The sequence below is a fragment of the Neofelis nebulosa genome, chromosome 11, assembly GCF_028018385.1.
Source record: "Neofelis nebulosa isolate mNeoNeb1 chromosome 11, mNeoNeb1.pri, whole genome shotgun sequence".
NCBI lineage: Eukaryota > Metazoa > Chordata > Mammalia > Carnivora > Felidae > Neofelis > Neofelis nebulosa.
This window is the reverse complement of record NC_080792.1, coordinates 50,458,799-50,479,162: the sequence shown is the minus strand read 5'-3', so window position 1 is coordinate 50,479,162 and position 20,364 is coordinate 50,458,799. Positions and strand designations below refer to the sequence as shown.

Sequence of the window (20,364 nt, the reverse complement as noted above, 5' to 3'; positions counted from 1 at the left end):
GCTCAGTCAGTTGTGTCTGACTTCAGCTCAGGTCATGATCTCACAGTTTCTAAGTTTGAGCCCTGCATCGGGCTCACTGCTGTCAGCTCAGAGCCCACTTTGGATACTCTGTCCCTCTCTCTCTCTCTCACTGCCCCTGCCCTATGCATGCTCTGCCTCTCAAAAATGAATAAACATTAAAAAAAAGAAAAGAATTAGATAAGTAGAAGGAGAGTCTGTGCTACGCCATGTTAGCCAAGCCAAAGGTAGCATAGTTAAAGTATGAAGAGGGAGGTGGGGGTGTGGAGGGAGTCTTGAGAATGTAGCAATTAATAGTATTAAATGCTGTAAAGCAGAGGTTCCCAATTTTTATGGTCTTAGGAATTCTTTACATTCTTAAAAATTATTGAGGATCCCAAAGAATTTTTAAGTGAGTTATATCCACTGGTGTGCTGGTAAAGCAATTCTCCAAAATGAAAGCCCTGATTTGTGGGTTTGCCAATTTCTGTGGTGTAAACTCCCAGCATGGACTATTTCAGGCTATGGACAGCTCTCTGAAAACTGGCAGGAGTCATCTCTAACACACCACTGTATATCTACTGATATTTACCATAATGATATCTAAAACTAAGATTTAAAACTACTTATTTCATTTGAAAATAACATAATTTATTAGATGCTAATACAAATAACGTAATTTTATGAAAAACTCTTCCAAAAGAAGAAATGTAATGACAGGAACATTGTTTTACATTTTTTTTACAAACAGAGAACAAGTGTCTTCTCACATCTACTTCTGCATCAATCTATTACAATATCACATGTCAGATAGCCTCTGGAAGACTCCACTGTATACGGGAGAGAATGAGTAAAAAAGAGAAGTTCCATCTTAGTAGTATTATGAAAACAGTTTTAATCTTGCAGACATCCTGAAAGGATTACAGATACCCCCAGAGGTGCCTATATCATTCTTTGAGAACTACTGCTCTAGGAGTGAGCCCCCAAATTTTATTGATTACATATATTCTTTTAATGTTTACTTATTTATTTTTGAGAAAGGTTGAGAGAGCACAAGGGGAGGAGGGAAAAGAGAGAGAAGGAGACACAGAATCTGAAGCAGGCTCCAGGCTCTGTGCTGACAGCTCAGATGCGGGGCTTGAACCCACAAACTGTGAGACCATGACCTGAGCCAAAGTTGGATGCTTAACCAACTGTGCCACCCAGGTGCCCTAGTGATTACATATAATATTAATAAGTTTGAGTAGTTATTAACCACTTTTTCAATATGTTATACACGTTGTAAAACAGTATACATATTATTGTATATATATATATAAATTATATATATAATATTTATTTATATATATATGTATAAATTATATATATATAAATTATATATTATACTATATGTGTACTTATTATACACAAGGAGTGGAGGGTAAAGAAGTAGAGACAAACTGCTCTGATGCTTGGTGAGGGGCAGAAGGACAAATTATTGATTTTCTTGGTCAGGCAAGGACTAGATAGACATTTGAAGCCCTTGAAAAGAATGGAATAGTCAGGGGTACCTAAGTGGCTCACTTGGTTAAGGGTCTGACTCTTGATTTCGGCTCTGATCATGGTTTCACGGTTCAGTTCGTGGGATTGAGTTCCACATCGGGCTCTGCACTGACAGCATGGAGCCTGCTTGGGATTCTATCTCTTCTTCTCTCTCTGCCCCCCCCCCCACCCCAGCTCATGTGTGTGTATGTGTATGTGCATGTGTGTGCACGCGCATGCACACACTCTCTCTCCCTCAAAATAAATAAATAAAAAAGAATGGAATAATCAAGACCCTTTAGAGAAACCAATCAGCAATGCAAGCATTAGTTATCTTTGGTATCTCTTACAAGAGTAAAATAAAAACAAAGATATTTTGTTTTGAGAACTGTTTTTATAACAGAATCAGGCAATACAAATAGTTAATACTTGAGTAGAGCTTTGTTTATTTTAAGTAGGTCAGAACAAGTCATTCTAATGGTTTTGAATTGGCATGAACAGGCAGGACTGGCCTCTCCTTTTGCAGTTACTCCTCTTCGCACAAGAGCATATTTCTGCAAATGAGCCATTGGAGATAAACCTCAGCAAAATGATAAATTATGCCTAAAGTGGCACCTACCCACTTGTCTGCTAAATATTTCTTTCCCTCCTCCAGGCACATGTGCTCCTCAATACGAGAACTTTATTCTAAAGGCATTAGACTCAGCTAGATACCACTAATCCCAGGAAAGAGCTCAGCTAATAACATGTTAAGATGTCAAGCATTGGAGGCATATCCATTTTTGCTGGCTGCTCAGTGGGAGAGAAGATTTCAATAGCCATGGGAAGACATCTTTATTACTTGAATGTTAGTGAGTGTGAAAGAAAAATAGGAGTCAGGCAGATAATTGCCAAGCCAAGCCACAGAGGCAAGTGTCTAGCCCACTAACTCTGAGAAATATGTTGTGCGGGCTTTAACATATATTGTAAAATTATGACAACAACTACAAAAATATGTTTTATTTAGTATTGACTAAATGCCAGTAGCTGTGTTATGAGCTGACATGTGTTACCTCCTTTAGTCCATGAAAGAACCCAGCAAAGTAAGTGATATTATCAACATTTTGCAGAGGATGAGGCTCTGAGAAGTAGAGGAACTTACACAAGGTTGCTCAGCTTATAAGAGAAGGAAGAGAAGGGCAAATCGACAAAGAATCTTCTCTTTTACCCCAATGACAATAGGATGGTTGTACCAGTGATGATCCAAGACGACAGAGCAGTCAAGACATTTGCTTGTGGTTTGCAGTTTTCTAATGTAATTTTATAACATTAATTGTGCCAAGAAGAAGTGAGAAAGTATCTGGGTTGTAAATAATTTCTCCTCCCATTTATCTTTCCACTAAAACTAAAAAACAAACAAACAAACAAACAAAAAACTTTCCTCACACTTGGATCCAAACCACATTTCTTCTGAAATAGTTGGCTCAGGCTTATATCTTCTCTCAAAGCCAAATTACTCTGTTATTGTCCCATCTTTATGGAGAGTAAAACAAGAGCAATGACTTATTTCTCTTTACTCACTACACACGCATGGACTTTTTCTCATAAATACGAATTTTAATTTTTAAGTAAGCAAATAGCCATTTACTAATCTTTTGCTCATCCTGGTGTCAGAAAGTGGGCAATTCTTTTCCCTGACTGGCTAAAGCTGAAACATCAAGGAAATTTCTGTAGGAGGGATTACTTAATACATTGGAATTATTTGTTTTACCTACTCTTCCTGCACCTGCCATCAGTGATTTTTCACCAAGATAGCCTAATTATTGTGGTTCGGTCTCCAAGCTGCCTTAGTAAAGGTGCTTCCACTCTCTGCCACAGTTTCTTTATAACACTTGCTTTTTACACAACCCAGTTTTAGAATCTCAGAAGTGACAGGAGATGTTATAGGAAGACTGGAATGATCCCATTGGCTTTGTGAAATCTTGGACACACACACTTGGAAAACCAGTAAGCTCTTTGAGGCCAAAAACAATGAATTATTCTTCTGTTAACCTGGCATAAGAACTCCTTGACATATAACAGGCACATTTATCAACATCTTTAAGACAAAAATAATTATCCTTGCAAAAGCTCTCACCACCTGGTATAAGGTCTGCTGGATACATAGTAGGCACCTGGGAAATGTTTGTTAAGCAGAGGAAAGAAATATGAGCTGCTTGATCTGCAAGAATACCAAAGCAAACCTGGTGAGGCCAGGGCATCTGATTTGTGAAATGGGGGAGAACGTATTGTAAATGTATGACTACTCAGTATCTAATTTCCTGTTTCATGGTTTGTATTCTGTGATAATTTTATTTATTTTTTTAATGTTGATTCATTTATTTTTGAGAGAGAGAGTATGTGAGCAAGGGAGGGACAGAGAGAGACCACAGAATCCAGAGCAGGCTCCAAGCTGTCAGCACAGAGTCCAACACAAGGCTCGAACCCACAAGCCCTGAGATCATGACCTGAGCCAAAGTCGGACGCCTAACCAACTGAGCCACCCCGGCACCCCTGTATTCTGTGATAATTTTAGATCAAAGTCAGCAAACTTTTTCTCTAAAGGGCCAGATAGTAAATATTTCAGGCATTGTGGGTCAACCATATGTCGTCTCTGTTGCAATTACTCAGCCCTCCCCTTATAGTCTGAAAGCAGATGTACACAATATGGAAATGAAGGACCATGGCTGTGTTCCAATGAAACTTTATTTACAAAAACAGGCATTAGGCTGGATTTGGGCCAAGGGCCATGGTTTGCCTACTCCTAATTTTAGGGATTGAAAGTTAATGGCTTTTTAAAAACGTATCAAAAAAATACTTAGTGGTTATTAACTGGACTTATCGTGGTGATCATTTTGCAACATATACAAATATTGAATCATTATGTTGTACACCTGAAACTAATATGTTATATGTCATTTATACCTCAATTTTAAAAAGGAGATACTGGGACACCTGGATAGTCAGTTAAGCATCCGACTCTTGATTTTGGTTCAGGTCATGATCCCAGAGTCATGGGATCGAGCCCCGTGTCAAGGCTTAAGATTCTCTCTCTCTATCCCTTCTCTCTCTAAAATTAAAAATAAATAAATAATCTGTTCTTTAAATAAAAAGATACTTTGTGAGTCAGTTTCCTATCTTGAAACAAAATGACCATATGTAAAAGTCTTTAAAAGTAGATATGGCCTCTATAATCATTAATATAGGTCAATGGATTCAGCATGTAGGTAGAGGATAGAGAGGTAAGGGTTTCATTTAGTGAGATGTCCCATTAATCTACTCATTAGTTTAAGAGGTTGGTTGTTAAGAGTCGGTATTCCTTGACCCACTAATTTTTCTTCTCAGACTATATTGTAAATAATCAGCAATTAAGGTAAATATGTACAGATATTTAACATATTATCACTTAAAAATTTATAGGAACCATTTATATGCTCAATGTTAGAAGAATAGTTAGGTATATTATGATATATCTACATGCAAAAATACATCATTACCAGCCTCCTGCCACATTTTTGGGGCCCAGGGCTAGAGGACAAATGGAGGCTCACATAACATGTCTAAATAAATATTTAAAAGTTTTAAATCAAGCTAACAGACTCTTAGAGAATGTTTTATCCTCCTACTTTGATAAATACACCTTCTAAATGGCCTAGAAGGCCAGGTTTAAATTTAGAATTCTCAGATTCTTTGGAATGCCATACTAGAATATATGGCATAGGGAGAGCCAGCCCCCTACTCCTTCTAGTTCTGTTTCAGTACCACCAAGAAGAGACTTATACATGCTTGTGAGGACACTCAACTCTCATCCAAAGTCCATCAACACCCTTGGACCACTTGGTTACTCCTTAGGTCTAGAGTGTATAGTGCTATGTAATCAGCCCTCAGGGGATAGACTAGAGAAGAGGTCTCAGCAGGGCCTTTTGGTCATGGAATTCCAGGATTCCAAGTACCTTGAGAATAATCTAGAAGGTTGACATAGATTCTATGTGTATACATTCTCCTTTTTCTGTGAACCCCTTATCTCAAGCTGGAGGAAGGCCTGAGCAGGGATGCTGTAAAACACAGGGTCCCAGGCAACCCGGTTTAAGGGCACTACTGTCCATATGTTTAGTAAAAGGTTTTAGTAACATGATTTAGTAACATGAAAACATGAGAAATGTTTTCACTATGGTTTTATGTGAAAGAGGTTTAATGGTAAATATTCAGACTGATCTCAATTATGTGGAGAAAATGTACACAAAAAGAACTAGAAAAGTAGAACTAGAAAGAAACATGCTAAAATGTTAAATGTAATTGTCTCTGAGTCCTGAGGTTAGGGTGACTTTTTAAGTATTTGAAATGTTCCTCTACTCACCATATTTCGTATAAAGAGTATGTGTTGCATTGATAATCCAGAGAAAATGGCTTATAAAACACTTCCTAAAATTTTGACCAAGAGTCTTAATAAATGCAGTAGAGTACTACAATAATTGGTTTTCATTATCATAGTTCTGAGGAGGCTGGAAAAGCTTACTTTTCACTCTCCTTTTGACCTTTAAAGGTAGCATTTATTGCCTTTCTTTGGTTTAGATCTCATCCTGAGTTTTTACTAGCTGTGTAACATTAGGGAATCTTCTACCTTCTCTAAGACTCAAGTTTCATTTTTGGAAAATGGGGGTAATAATAGCTATATCATAAGATGTTTGTGGGGAGTCATGGTAATAGCATATGAGGCGGACTTGGGGTGCAGGAAGCCCCTTGTGCTACTTTGCTATCCTTACCAGCCCCTCCCCCATTCTATGACCTGTGGGCTAAGGGCACAGCAGAAATAGAAGTGCTCTTTCAGGACATTTGCAAATTAACAGGAAAGATAACACGTAAAACTTGTAATGATCATCTAGAGAACAGTATTCAAACAAAATCTAAGTACAAAGAGTGAAACAAAGACGGTTGTGACTGGTGGTGGTGGGGCCCGTCAGCAATTCATTTTTTCTGCAACCTGTGACAGTTTCACACACACACAGAAATGTTTATGCATTTATGTTAGGGTAACTTAAATGAGGTTTAAACCCAGAACTCCCTGAGACTATGACTGGAGTTTCCATGATCTTGGATACATTTGTTAACTGGATAGAAAGGCACACACAATAGAGACATCTCTTCAAAATTCACTTGGAGGCTGGGTGGAGGATGTAGCTATTAATTTTACTGTAGAGTGAGTTCCTACCTATAGTCTACTTATGGCAGTAACCCAGAGAAGCATATATTTGTGACAAGCAAAAAACAAATCTGCCTCTTTTAGTACTTGTGTTATTGAAGGCATCAGCAAAACTAGGGCATGAACAATGTCCTTTTGTTCCAGTCTTTGTCTAAGTGATGGAAGAGAGCTCTGTTTCATATTATAGAAAATCGGAAAAGGTGCAATATTATGTTTAAAACACTCTTAAGATTACAGCTGAAATTTGTCTCCCAGATCTTTTTGTCTCTACCAAATAGCAGTGACTCATTTTGATGGTGACTGAAGAGATGAAGCCACTACTAATGGATAGAACACCAGGCACAGAGATTATTATTCCCACTTTATCCACAGGCTTTTGTGTTCTTGGGACTTCCTGAGCTTTCTTTCTCCCATGTTTACTGGCAGTAATAACCACCCCTTGCTACTGGGCTCTTATAAAAGATAATAAGTAATGTTTCCAGAAGTTGTTTTAAGTTGTTGAAAAGAGAGTGTCTATAGAAATGCAAAGTTATAGGGGCGCCTGGGTGGCTCAGTCGGTTAAGCGTCCGACTTCAGCTCAGGTCTTGCGGTCCGTGAGTTCGAGCCCCACGTCGGGCTCTGGGCTGATGGCTCAGAGCCTGGAGCCTGCTTCCGATTCTGTGTCTCCCTCTCTCTCTGCCCCTGCCCCCCGTTCATGCTCTGTCTCTCTCTGTCTCAAAAATAAATAAAACGTTAAAAAAAAAAAAAGAAATGCAAAATTATATTGCCATTATTGTTACCATCACTAATTACTATGACTTTTTAAAAATTGATTTTTATTACTGTTTCTTAGCAATTGGATATAAGTTTGTTTAATTAAACTCCTTCTTTCCTAATACATTTTTAAAATTCTCCTATCCCAAGTTATGTAATGTTTAAAAAATAATCACAAACTCATTATACAATAATTTTGTAATAGTAAAACAATTATCAGTTTATTGAGTGTATTTCATGGGACTAACGATTATGATTTCATACTCCTATTCCTTCCAGCTCTGAAGTGAAAAGCACTGAGAGCAGACCTGGAGGCAGTTGAGGCTTGACTGTTTATATCTGAATACCCTTGGTTAAGTCTCTAACTTGGCTGATCTGTTTCTTCATGTAGAAAATGAGATTAAATCATGTCCCCTAGGATTGGTATAAGGGTTAAATGAGATGATACTTGTGAAAATGGCCATTTTCAGAATTTAGTATGTATTAAGTATTCAACAAATATCTAGAGAATCTAAATCTGTTTTATCAGGCCACAGGAAAAGAAGGAAGTTAAGGCTAAAACAACTAATGGTGTACTAGTCCTGAAATTCAGATGAAGACTTCATGGTCTATAGGGAGTCTTGTGGGTTTTTTTGTTTTTGTTTTTTCCCTAAGATATAGGCACCTAATGACCTTAAAAACTCTACCTATCCTTTCTACATTCTTGTAAGTGTATGCCTCTTAAAAACTGGTCCAAATTCTTCCAAGAACTAGTGTGACCTTGACTAGAAGATGCATATGTATGGGTAAAAACCAGTTATAATTGGTTTCCAGTTCCAATACCTAAAATTTAGAAAATTCAAAAAAATGTAAATCTAATGCACATGAAACTCAGATACTTTTTTGAGCATATCCTGTTTTCTACCTTCATGAAGAAGGAATAAATGATAAGTTAGCATGCCAATGCCAGAGATTTATTCTAAAAGCAATATGTGGGATGTGTCAGATTCAGATTATAGTGATAATACTTTTAACCTTGTAAGAGTAACCAAGGCTCTCCATCTCATATGTAAAACATGCTTGCCAGATGCCCACAGACAGCACACTGATAGCTGAATGAATGATCATGGCTATTACCTAGTAGTCCAGGAATTTCTCTTTCCAGGTGTTATGTATGTTTGTTCCCAAGCATGTATTTGTTAGTTATTGTGCACAATTTACACAGTAAATAATCAATAAAATATAAATTTAAAAAATAGTTATTATGTCTGTGAAAACTAGGTTAAACAATTTGGACAGACACAACAAAGGTGAGTTACCAAAACAATTCCTGTTGAAACAGGTGTGGCGAAAGTACTGTGAAAGGTCTTGATAGGGAGAATCATAAAAATCTAGAAGTGTTCTGGACTTACATCATTTGATAAGTGTATTTGAATTCTTATTTCACTCTAAACACATGGAAACTAGAAAGTATAGATAATTCATGAAGGATGTGGTTCATCAGAGGAACCACCAAACTGTTGACTCATACCCGAAGTACAAGACCATTCCTTTCTTTCAAAGATTGGTAAATGAATTCATATTTATGTTTCAAGTTAAATGTATAAATGGATCTTTGCGTGTGTGTGTGAGAGGGTTTCTTTTTTACAGTTAGGGTTCAATCAGGGCAACAGAGCCACTATGAATGTTATAGGAAAAAAGGAATTTATCCTAGGAATTAGAAATTACACAAATGTAGAGGGCCTGGGAACATGAAGTTCTGAAAGGAGGAGCAGAGATTCATGGAGTCACTAACCAGTCATCCTGAAACACTGGTGTGCGTGAACAAATAGAAACTGGTGGAAACCAGCCATGGCTTGCTCTTAAGGCAGTACTTCACCTCATGGAGAGTCTGTTGCCTCATTGTGCTGTTCTGTGGAGCCACAGCCAGAATCAGGTGGCAGACGTGGAGTCACTAATGGCTAGCAGTCCAGACAAAAAGCTTAGATGAGGAGCAGAGGAGAGCAAGAACAAGCAGAGAGCCACTTTGGTACCTGTAGCATCTGTTGCTGCTTCTGAATGCAGTGACATTCCAAGGGTAATGGCTGTTTCCTCACTTCCACCTCCCCAAACTCACACCAACCTCCTCCACATCTGCCAACTCGATACAGAGGAGACTCTGGGAGACATACTTTCTAAGATAACCCAGTTGGCAAAGCCCAATCTTGCACACCCACTTACTGATTCTTTCAGTCAATCAACCAATCATGGTCCCTAGTCATGCCAAATTAAGAGGCATCCTGCTATTATAAGCTCTACCATCTACAATTAAGTAAGTTGATAAGTGATGTTAGGAAATTATGCCTTAGGCCCTATAATCTTGTATTGTATCTTCAGAATTAACAGATAAAATTTGAATTATTAGATAGTTTTAGAATTAATTTATTGGGTAGGATTTCCAGTTTTAGTTACAGAGGAAAGTTAGTATTTTTTACCCTCTTTTCTTAGAAATCCCACAATGGCAACTAAGAGGAACAAAAATTTCCCAACTTGGACAAACCTAGAAGACACCTGAAACCCCTAACTCCAATATAGGAGAAAGCATTGCCAAATACAATGAAGGTAAAACTAGGGCATAGGTAGACACTTAGGAAGACCCTATGGCTGCAGATCTGAAACCAAGCTGACAGAACAGTTTGAACAGTTAAGTATGTGGGACAGTCTTGTGGGCAAAACCAATAATTCTTTGTTTGGAACAATGAGAGCCGGTATACAAGCAGATGCAAGAGCTCCTCTGGAACTGGTTTGGCTAAAGAAACAAAAGTAGCCGAACAAAGAATGCCAGGGAAATAACATTTGTACAAAACAGTCTGCAAGTGAGACAGAGTAAAAAGAGACAATAATTTGAATAGGCCTTAACTACTGCTCTCTTCTCATTAAGGAAAAGTTAAAGCATAAAGTTTGACACATAAATTGTGTCAAAGAGTAAATTCCTGCTAGCTCAAAATATGATCCTAGTTCTTTTCCCATATGAATCTTTTATGAATTGTTGATCCTAGAAGAACTCATCTCATTTAAGAATGAAAAATAATCAAAAAGGAAACTACACAGAATATGTACAAAGTTATAATTAGTAAAAGGGAGAAAAATGATAGAGAACAACGAGAAGAAAAAAAAATATTGCCTCAGATGAACATACATAAGTTGTTAACAAGCAACCCATACATTAAATATATGTACATATTTATTTAAGGTTATAATCACTGCTAAAAAACAAGTGTTTCAGCAAAGATACAGGAGCTCAGGAACTATATAGCAAGTCAGGAGAAGGAATGAATATGGTAAAACTCAGAAAAGAAGCAGAGGAGAAAAATAAAACTATTTTAGCAAAAAGGCCTTGACAGTACCCCCTCCCCCTGCAAAAAAGACATTCTAAAAGTACAAGAAGGGACAAGAAGGAGGATTGAAAGGGAAAGCAAAATAAAATAATAATAATCTAGAAGAATTATGGGGAAAATAATAAATATGGAACATAGGAAAAAGAAATCGATATCCGTGTAACTGATGCCCCTAAAGGAGATTTAAAATAAGAATAAAAATAGGGGCACATCATAAAAATGGCTGGCCCAGTTGGTAGAGCATGCTACTCTTGAACTTGGTGTTGTAAGTTTGAGTCCCACGTTGGGTGCAGAGATTACTTTAAAATATTACCATCAACTGATGAATGGATAAAGAAATTGTGGTTTATATACACAATGGAATACTACGTGGCAATGAGAAAGAATGAAATATGGCCTTCTGTAGCAACGTGGATAGAATTGGAGAGTGTTATGCTAAGTGAAATAAGTCATACAGAGAAAGACAGATACCAGATGTTTTCACTCTTATATGGATCCTGAGAAACTTAACAGAAGACCATGAGGGAAGGGAAGGAAAAAAAAAAAAAAAGGTTAGAGAAGGAGGGAGCCAAAACATAAGAGACTCTTAAAAACTGAGAACAAACTGAAGATTGATGGGGGGTGGGAGGGAGGGAAGGGTGGGTGATGGGTTTTGAGGAGGGCACCTGTTGGGATGAGCACTAGGTGTTGTTTGGAAACAAATTTGACAATAAATTTCATATTTTAAAAAAAAGTACATGAAAATAAATAAATAAAATATTAAATGGGGAGCATTGTCAAACAAATGATGATAAACCTCCTTAGGTTGTACTGTATGGGTAAATGCTATAACTGTTACAGAAATTATATGAAATCCCTAAAGCTTAATTGTAAAGCTGTTGTTTAACATTCTAATTACAATGTTGTGTGTCACAGAAGTAATAAATATATAAAATCTTAAAAAATAAAAAGAATGAAAACAATACAAGTAGTATTTAAGAAGCCTCATCAGAAACTAAAGAAATATTTGATCAACAGATTGGAAACACTGCTTCCTAGCTCAAAACAATTAAAGCACAGTAACAAACATAAAGATATATCCTAATAAACTGAATGGCTTTTGAAGATCAAGAAAGGCAAAAGGAACGAGTCATCTATAAAGGGGAAAATCAGGCCAGTCTGAGACTTCTGAAGAGCAGTATTCAATTCTAAAAGACTAAAAGATAGATGATATATATAGATATGCAGGGAAAAGGTATAACTACCTACCCCCAATTTTATACTCAAGCAAACTATCACTTAACTCAAAAGTAATAGGCAGATATTTTTAAACATGTAGGGACACAGGAATATAGCTCCTGAGAGTGTTTTGTGAATATTCAATAAACTGTCACAGAATCAACTAGAGGAGCACATTAAATCTGTTAAATTGTGGAACTACGACTTTAAAATATTTGGGAACAGAAATCAATTTAAAAACCTAACAATGAGGGGCGCCTGGGTGGCTCAGTCGGTTAAGCGTCCGACTTCGGCTCAGGTCATGATCTCACGGTCCGTGAGTTCAAGCCCCACGTCGGGCTCTGTGCTGACACCTCAGAGCCTGGAGCCTGCTTCAGATTCTGTGTCTCCCTCTCTCTGACCCTCCCCATTCATGCTCTGTCTCTCTCTGTCTCAAAAATAAATAAACATTAAAAAAAATTTTTTTAAACCTAACAATGATATTTAAAAGAATTCAGGGGAAACAGAGAAAGAATGTTGTATATGAATAAAGAACACTGAAATCCTCATTTCTTATGGCTAATGGTCAAAAGGTATAATTTAAAGCTGATAAATCAGTGATTGTTGCTTGAGGAGTTAAGATGGTGGAGCAGTATGGGGACCCTGAGCTTGTCTTGTCCCTGAAACACAGCTAGATCAGCATCAAACCATTTTGAACACCTAGGAAATTAATCTGAGGATTAATGCAACAATCTGCATAACTTGAGCCACAGAACTTGGCAGGTACAAGGTGCGGAGAGGTGAATTGGGGGGAAGAAAAGCTGCAGAGCTGTGGAGCGTAGGGAGCCATTTTTGCAGAGAAAGCTGATAAGAATAGAGAAGTATAATTAAAACTATAATTAAAACTAGAAAAATATTAAAATCAGGTGGAAGAGTAAATTATGGGAAGAAAGACACATGTACAAGTTTAGTCATTACTGTCATTACTCACAGTTTGGAGTCAGTAGATATCATATAAATAGAAGATTAAATATAATCTATAAAGTTACACAAACACAAAACAAACACAAAACACTTTAAAATTGCCAAAAGAAACATACACGTGCACAGAAAGCAAGATGGCTCACATCATAAAAGATTATTTTTGTTTAAAAAAAATTTTTTTTTAATTTTTAATGCTTATTTTTAAGAGAAAGAGAAGGAGACGGCACAAGCGGGAGAGGGGCAGAGAGAGAGGGAGACACAGAATCTAAGCTATCAGCACAGAGCCTGAGGCAGGGCTTGGACTCATGAATAGTGAGATCATGACCTGAGCTGAAGTCAGACACTTAACCAACTGAGCCACCCAGGTGCCCCCATGAAATATTATTTTTAAAAGAAAGAAGCAATAAAAACATAATGTGAAACATAAATAAGGTTAATTTAAGGTTAAAATTAAACATATCTATAATGTAATTAATTCATTCAGGAACGAGGGCACCTGGGTGACTCTCAGTTGAGAGTCCTTGATTTAGGCTCAGGTCATGATCTTGCGGTTCGTGGGTTTGAGCCCCACATCAGCTCTGGGCTCCATGCTAACAACCTGGGCTCTGCTTGGGATTTTCTCTCTCTCCTTCTTTCTCTGCCCCTGCCTCACTCACACATGTGTGCACACACTCTCTCGCTGTCAAAATAAATAAATAAACTTAAAAAATTCATTCGGGAATCACTTAAGCTCCTACTATGTACCAGACATTGCCCTAAGTATTGATCCATTTAATCCTCATGATAACTATTCATTCAAGGACCTGTTGTTATCCACATTTTATAGATGAGAAAATAGAGTCACAGCAAAGAATAGTGACTGCTTCCTATCTCACAACTTGTAAGTGAAGTAAATAGGATTAGCATCCAGGTAGTTAAGAACCTGTGTTCTTAAACACTGTACAGTGTAGCCCTAGAAACAGTTAAGGCAGCATTCAGAGAAACATTTATTGTCTAAAATGTTTATTACTAAACAAAACAATAAAAATAAGTGAGTTGAGCAATCAGGACAACAAAATAAATCCAAGGAAAGCATAACAAAGCATAAAAAAAAGCAAAAACAGAAATAAATTAAAACACAAAAAATGGCAACACCAATAAAGTAATGCAAGGACTTGATTAGAAGGATGATAAAACTTCAGACAATAGCATACAAAAGAGGAAGAAAGCATAAATCACAGAATAAATGCTAATGAGGAAACAACCATACACAAAAAAGAGCTGGTTAAAAGAATCCTAAGAGACAATATTGATAAACTATACAAAGAAATTTTAGACTATACTGGAATAGTTCTATCTATTGGCAAATATAATTATCAAAACTGAGCTCAGAAGATCAAGAGAATCTAAACTCTAATCACAGTAAATAAAATAGAAAAAAATGTTGAAGAGCAACTCTCCAAAAAAGCACCAATCCCAGATGTTTTCATGGGACAATTCTACGAACCTTCTAATAAGAAATAAAAGTTTCGGGGCGCCTGGGTGGCGCAGTCGGTTAAGCGTCCGACTTCAGCCAGGTCACGATCTCACGGTCCGTGAGTTCGAGCCCCGCGTCGGGCTCTGGGCTGATGGCTCAGAGCCTGGAGCCTGTTTCCGATTCTGTGTCTCCCTCTCTCTCTGTCCCTCCCCCGTTCATGCTCTGTCTCTCTCTGTCCCAAAAATAAATAAACGTTGAAAAAAAAAAAAATTTAAAAAAAAAAAAAAAAAAAAGAAATAAAAGTTTCAGTTCTATTTAAACTATTTGAAAGAGGGAAAGCATTAAAATCCTTTTTATGATGCTATCATGACAATGGCATCAAAAACCCAGCAAAAATAGCACGAAATGGAAAACTATAGATAATTCAAAAGCATTCTAAAATGATGATATACTATTACCAAGTGAGGTTTATTCTAAGAATTCTAGAGTTGCTCAGATAATTTTCTGCGTTAATGAAAAAGCATATGATTATCTTCATTGATGTTGAAAAGGTTCTTTATAAATTCACATCTGCCCTTGGTTAAAACTCCAAAAAAAAAAAAAAAAAAACAAAAAACAGAAAACAAAAAACAAGAGATGGATATTTCCCTTTTTCTTTCTTTCTTTCTTTCTTTCTTTCTTTCTTTCTTTCTTTCTTTCTTTCTCTTTCTTTTTTGCATAACACACTATTCCTTTTTTGCATGGTACACTATGTGTCCAACCCCAAACCAGCATCATGTTAAATGGGGAAATATTAGAAGCATTCAAAATAAGGATACTCACTATTACCAACTTGATTTATCATCATTGTGGGCTACTAGACAATGCAGTTAGAAAAGAGAAAGGGATTTAAAATTTTTTAATTTAAAAAAAGGAAGTGACTTTATAATTTTGCACATGATGTGATTACCTCATAAATGCATGAGAATCAACTGAAAAGCTATTATAAACAATAAGAGAATCCAGAGAGTAATATATGGATATATGTATATGTGAATATAAGTAACGTTTGTACATACAAACAACTAACTATGTGATATACTAAAGGAAAAGATACCATTTAGATTAGCAAAACAAAAGGTAAAAAACAAAAAACCTTGGAATTAAACTTGAAGAGAAGTATGCTTGATCTAGATCAGTGGTTCTCAGCTGAGGCTGATTTTGTCACCCATGGGACATCTGGCAATATATAGAGACATTTTTGATTGTCCAGTGTCAATAATGCTGAGGTTGTAAAGGCCTGATCTAGGTAAATAAAGCTTTAAAATGCTACTCAGGACCATAGGGAAAGGCTAATCCTTCTTGGATAAGAAGCTCCAAAATGGTAATATATATAAATTTTTCCTAAATTAATATACAAATTTAATGAGATCTCAATAAAAATAACAAAATGATTTTTTTGAACCAGAAAATCTGATTCTAAAGTTCATATATGAAATCAAACAAGGAATTCAAGAAAATTCTAAGGACAGTAGCGGTATGGAGAACAATCTGTCAGATTTTTAAAAAAATGTTTATTTATATTTGAGAGAGAGAGAGAGAGAGACAGAGTGCGAGTGGGGGAGGGGCAGAGAGAGAGGAGACAAATAATCTGAAGCAGGCTCCAGGCTCAAAGCTGTCAACACAGGGCCAGCTTGGGGCTTGAGCCCATGAACCATGAGATCATGACCTGAGCCCAAGTCAGACTCTTAACTGACTGAGCCACCCAGGCGCCCCTAATATGTCAGATATTAACAAATATAACATTGAAGTCATTTAAGAGACCCAAATACCTACTGGAATTTAGATATAATAAAGGAGACCTTTCAAATCAAAAGGAGAAAGATGTATTATTCAGCAAATGGGCTTAAGTTCATCAGATGCAAATGGAAAACAAAGTTATTCATGTTCATGTCTTGTAACAAAATAAATTGCAAATGAATTAAATATTTAAATATAAAAGAGTATAGTAGTAAACCGGATGTTTACTGCTTTTTCAGTTTGAAAATAAAAGATTGATATATTCAACCACATAGAATTAAAAATTGTATAACAATGTAGCTGAAAGTCAAAGACAAATGATAAACTGGAAGAATATTTGTAACTCCTATCATGGACAAAATGGCTAGTTCCTTAGTTTGTGATAGTTACATCAGTTCTAACGTTCTTTAAGTGATCCTTAAACTTGAGGGGATGCTTAACCTCATTCATACTAAGGAATAATTAAACAAATTAAAACTGTAATGAGCTACTATTCTTCCAAATTTTTAAATTTCTGTTTCCAGTGAAATAATACTGTTTTTGCAATTCAATTTTCAATTAATCAAAAATATAAAAGTTATGATTCTGTGGGTAAAGGTATGGTGAAACAGGCTGTCTTATACATTGTTGGTAGAAATTAATTTCTATGAAGATCAACTTGACAATATCTATCAAAAATTTAAATTCATATACTTAGCAATTCCATGAATAGGAATTTATCCTACTGAGATAACATGTTTGAGATGGTTATGTATAGAATTATTCATGGCAGACATTTTTGGTAATAGCCAAAGTTTGAATACTCACTAGTGAACTGGTTAAATCAACCACACAGTGCTGTATAGCCATGAAAGAAAGAATGTGGAAGCTTCCTATATTCTGATATGTAAAGATCTCCAAGATTTATTGTGAAGTGAAAAATGTGAGCTACAGAAGAGTGTTGTGGTATGCTAACCTTTTGTGGTAATGCATACATTCATGTATATGCGTGTATATTTATATTGCAATTCCATTCCATCTTCTCTCAAAAGAATAAACAAGAAACTAGCAATAGTAGTTGTCCCTAGGGAGAAGTATTATATACTTTTCACTATACATACAGGCATATCTTGTTTTATTGTGCCTTACTCTATTGCTCTTCACAGATATTGCATTTTTTGCAGATTGAAGGTTTGTGGCAACCCTGCATCAAGCAAGTCTGTTGGTGCCATTTTTCCAACAACGTTTGTCCACTTCATGTCTCTGTCCATTTTGGTACTTCTTGCAATATTTTAAATTTTTTCATTATTATTGGATTTGTTATGGTGTGATTAGTGTGATTAGTGATCTTTGATGTTACTCTTGCAATTGAGGCATGATGAACTATGCTTACATAAAACCGTGAACTTAGTGGATCAATGGTGTGTGTGATCTGACTGCTCCACTGACCTGCTGTTTCCCCATCTCTCCCCCTCTCCTTGGGCCTCACTATTCTTTGAGATACAGCAATATTGAAATTAGACCAATTAATAATTACTCTATAGTAGCCTCTAAGTGCTCAAGTGAAAGGAAGAGCTGCATGTCTCTTACTTTAAATCAGAAGCTGGAAATGAATAGTGAAGAAGGCAGTCAGAAGCCATGATAGGCTAAAAACTAGGCCTCTTGTGCCAAACAGCCAAGTTGTGAATGCAAAGGAAAAGTTCTTGAAGGAAATTAAAAGTGCTACTCAAGTGAACACACAAATGATAAGAAAGTGTAACAGCGTTATTGCTGATATGGAGAAAGTTTGAGTAATCCGGATAGGAGATCAAACTAACCATAACATTCCCGTAAGCCAAAGCCTAATCTAGAGCAAAGCCCTAACTCTCTTCAATTTTGCGAAGGCTGAGACAGGTAAGGACTTGTAGAAGAAGAGTCTGAGGCTAACAGAGGGTGGTTCATAATGTTTAAGGAAAGAAGTTGTCTCTATAACATCAACGTACAAGGTGAAGCAGCAAGTGCTGATGTAGAAGCTGCAGCAAGTTACCCCGAAGACCTAAAGTTGGCTACAATGGAGAAGACATTTTCAATGTAGATGAAACAGCCTTCTATTGGAAGAACATGCCATCTAGGCCTTGCCCAGCTAGAGAGGAGAAGTCAATGCTTGGCTTCAAAGCTTCAAGGGTAGGCTGACTCTCTTGCTAGGGGCTACTGCACCTGGTGACTTTAAGTTGAAGCCAGTGCTCACTGACCATTCTGAAAATCCTAGGGCCCTGAAGAATTATGTTAAATCTACTCTGCCTGTGCTCTATAAATGGAACAATAAAGCGTGGATGACAGCACATCTGTTTACAACATGGCTTACTGAGTATTTTAAGGCCACTGTTGAGGTCTACTGCTGTGAAGAAAAGATTCCATTCAAAATATTACTGCCTAGTGACAATGCATATGGTCACCTAATGGCTCTGATGGAGATGTACAATGAGATGAATGTGCTTTCCATGACTGTTAACACCACATCCATTCTGTAGCCCATAGATTATAGAGTAACTTTGACTTTCAAATCTTATGATTTAAGAAATATATTTTGTAAGGCCATAGCTGCCATAGATAGTGACTCCTCTGATGAATCTTGGCAAAGTAAATTGAAAACCTTCTGGAAAGGATTCACCATTCTAGGTTCTAGGTGATTAAGAACATTCATGATTCATGGAAAGAGATCAAAATATCAACCTAACCAGGAGTTTGAAAGAAGTTGATTCCAACCCTCATGGATGACTTTGAGGGGTTCAAGACTTCAGTGGAGGAAATCACTGCAGATGTGGTAGAAATAGAGAACTATAATTAGAAATGGGGCCTGAAGATGTGACTGAATTGCGGTATTCTCATGATAAAATTTTAATGAATGAGCAGTTGCTTCTTATGGGTGAGCAAAGAAATTGGTTTCTTGAGAAGGAAACTACTCCTGATGAAGATGCTGTGGAGATTGTTGAAATGACAACAAAGGACTTAGAATATTACATGAACTTAGTTGATAAAACAGTGGCAGGGTTTGAGAGGATTGACTCCAATTTTGAAAGAAGTTCTACTGTGGGCAATATGTTATCAAATAGCATTGCATGCCACAGAGAAATCACTCATGAAAGAAAGGGTCATTCACCATGGCAAACTTCATTGTTGTCTTGTGTTAAGAAAGTACCACAGCCACCCCAACCTTCAGCAACCACCACCCAGATCAGTTAGTAGCCATCAACTTGGAGGCAAGACCCTCTCCCAACAAAAAGTTTATGACCTGTTGAAAGCTCACATAATGGTTAGTATTTTTTAGCCAGAAAGTATTTTTAAGTTAAGATGTGTACATTGGGGGTGCCTGGGTGACTCAGTTGGTTGAGCATCTGACCCTTGATTTCAGCTCAGGTCATGATCTCATGGTTCATGAGTTCAAGCCCCACATCATGCTCTTCACTGACAGTTTGAAGCCTGCTTGGGATTCTTTTCCTCTCCCTCTCTCTGCCCATCCCCAGCTCATGTGCGCATGAGAATTTTTTAGTTGTAGGGGATCTCTAGAATTTATTCTCTGAAATGCTTAGATTTTAAAAAGGAATCATTTGACAGAAGTTTTTCAAAAAGTTACTATAGATTATTAATTGTTTAATAAGTCCAACTTTATCCTGATGATTTTGGTTATTTTCAATGTCTTGCTATGTACTAGAACCAAGCTAAATACTAGAACTATGTATAGAACTCCTAAACTCAATGGCTCCTGATTGTTGCATATTTTAAGTTCCTCTGTATCCTTTTTGAAGTTATTTTTCTATCTTCACTGTCAGTGTCAATTTTAAGTTTCACTTCTTTTTTTTAATTGTCATTGTTCTTGCCCCTGGATCTCACGTCTTTTAATCTGTCAAAGCTAAGAATCATATATCCAAACTCCCTCAAACTGTGTCTTAAATGAGAGGAAACAAGTTTGGGTGAGTGCCTGATGGCTCGCTCCCCTTGAGTGAAGTGCAAATACATTTAAAATGTGAACTTTGTGCAGTCTGTTGTGTCTGTTTGTATACTTATCTGCTTGTATGCTTATCTGTGTTTCCACTAGTTGAGAATTCTGGGTCAATGACCCCTAGAGAGAGAAGTTGTTACTGTAC

General features: G+C 36.8%; 1 protein-coding gene and 1 pseudogene across 5 annotated transcripts in view; both read left to right on the top strand.

The window, feature by feature from the left end:
* Window positions 1-19,733, top strand: part of LOC131489597 (tigger transposable element-derived protein 1-like) — a 39,423-nt pseudogene extending 19,690 nt beyond the window's left edge.
* Window positions 1-20,364, top strand: part of GREB1L (GREB1 like retinoic acid receptor coactivator) — a 280,943-nt gene that overhangs the window by 69,066 nt on the left and 191,513 nt on the right. The window lies entirely within an intron of this gene.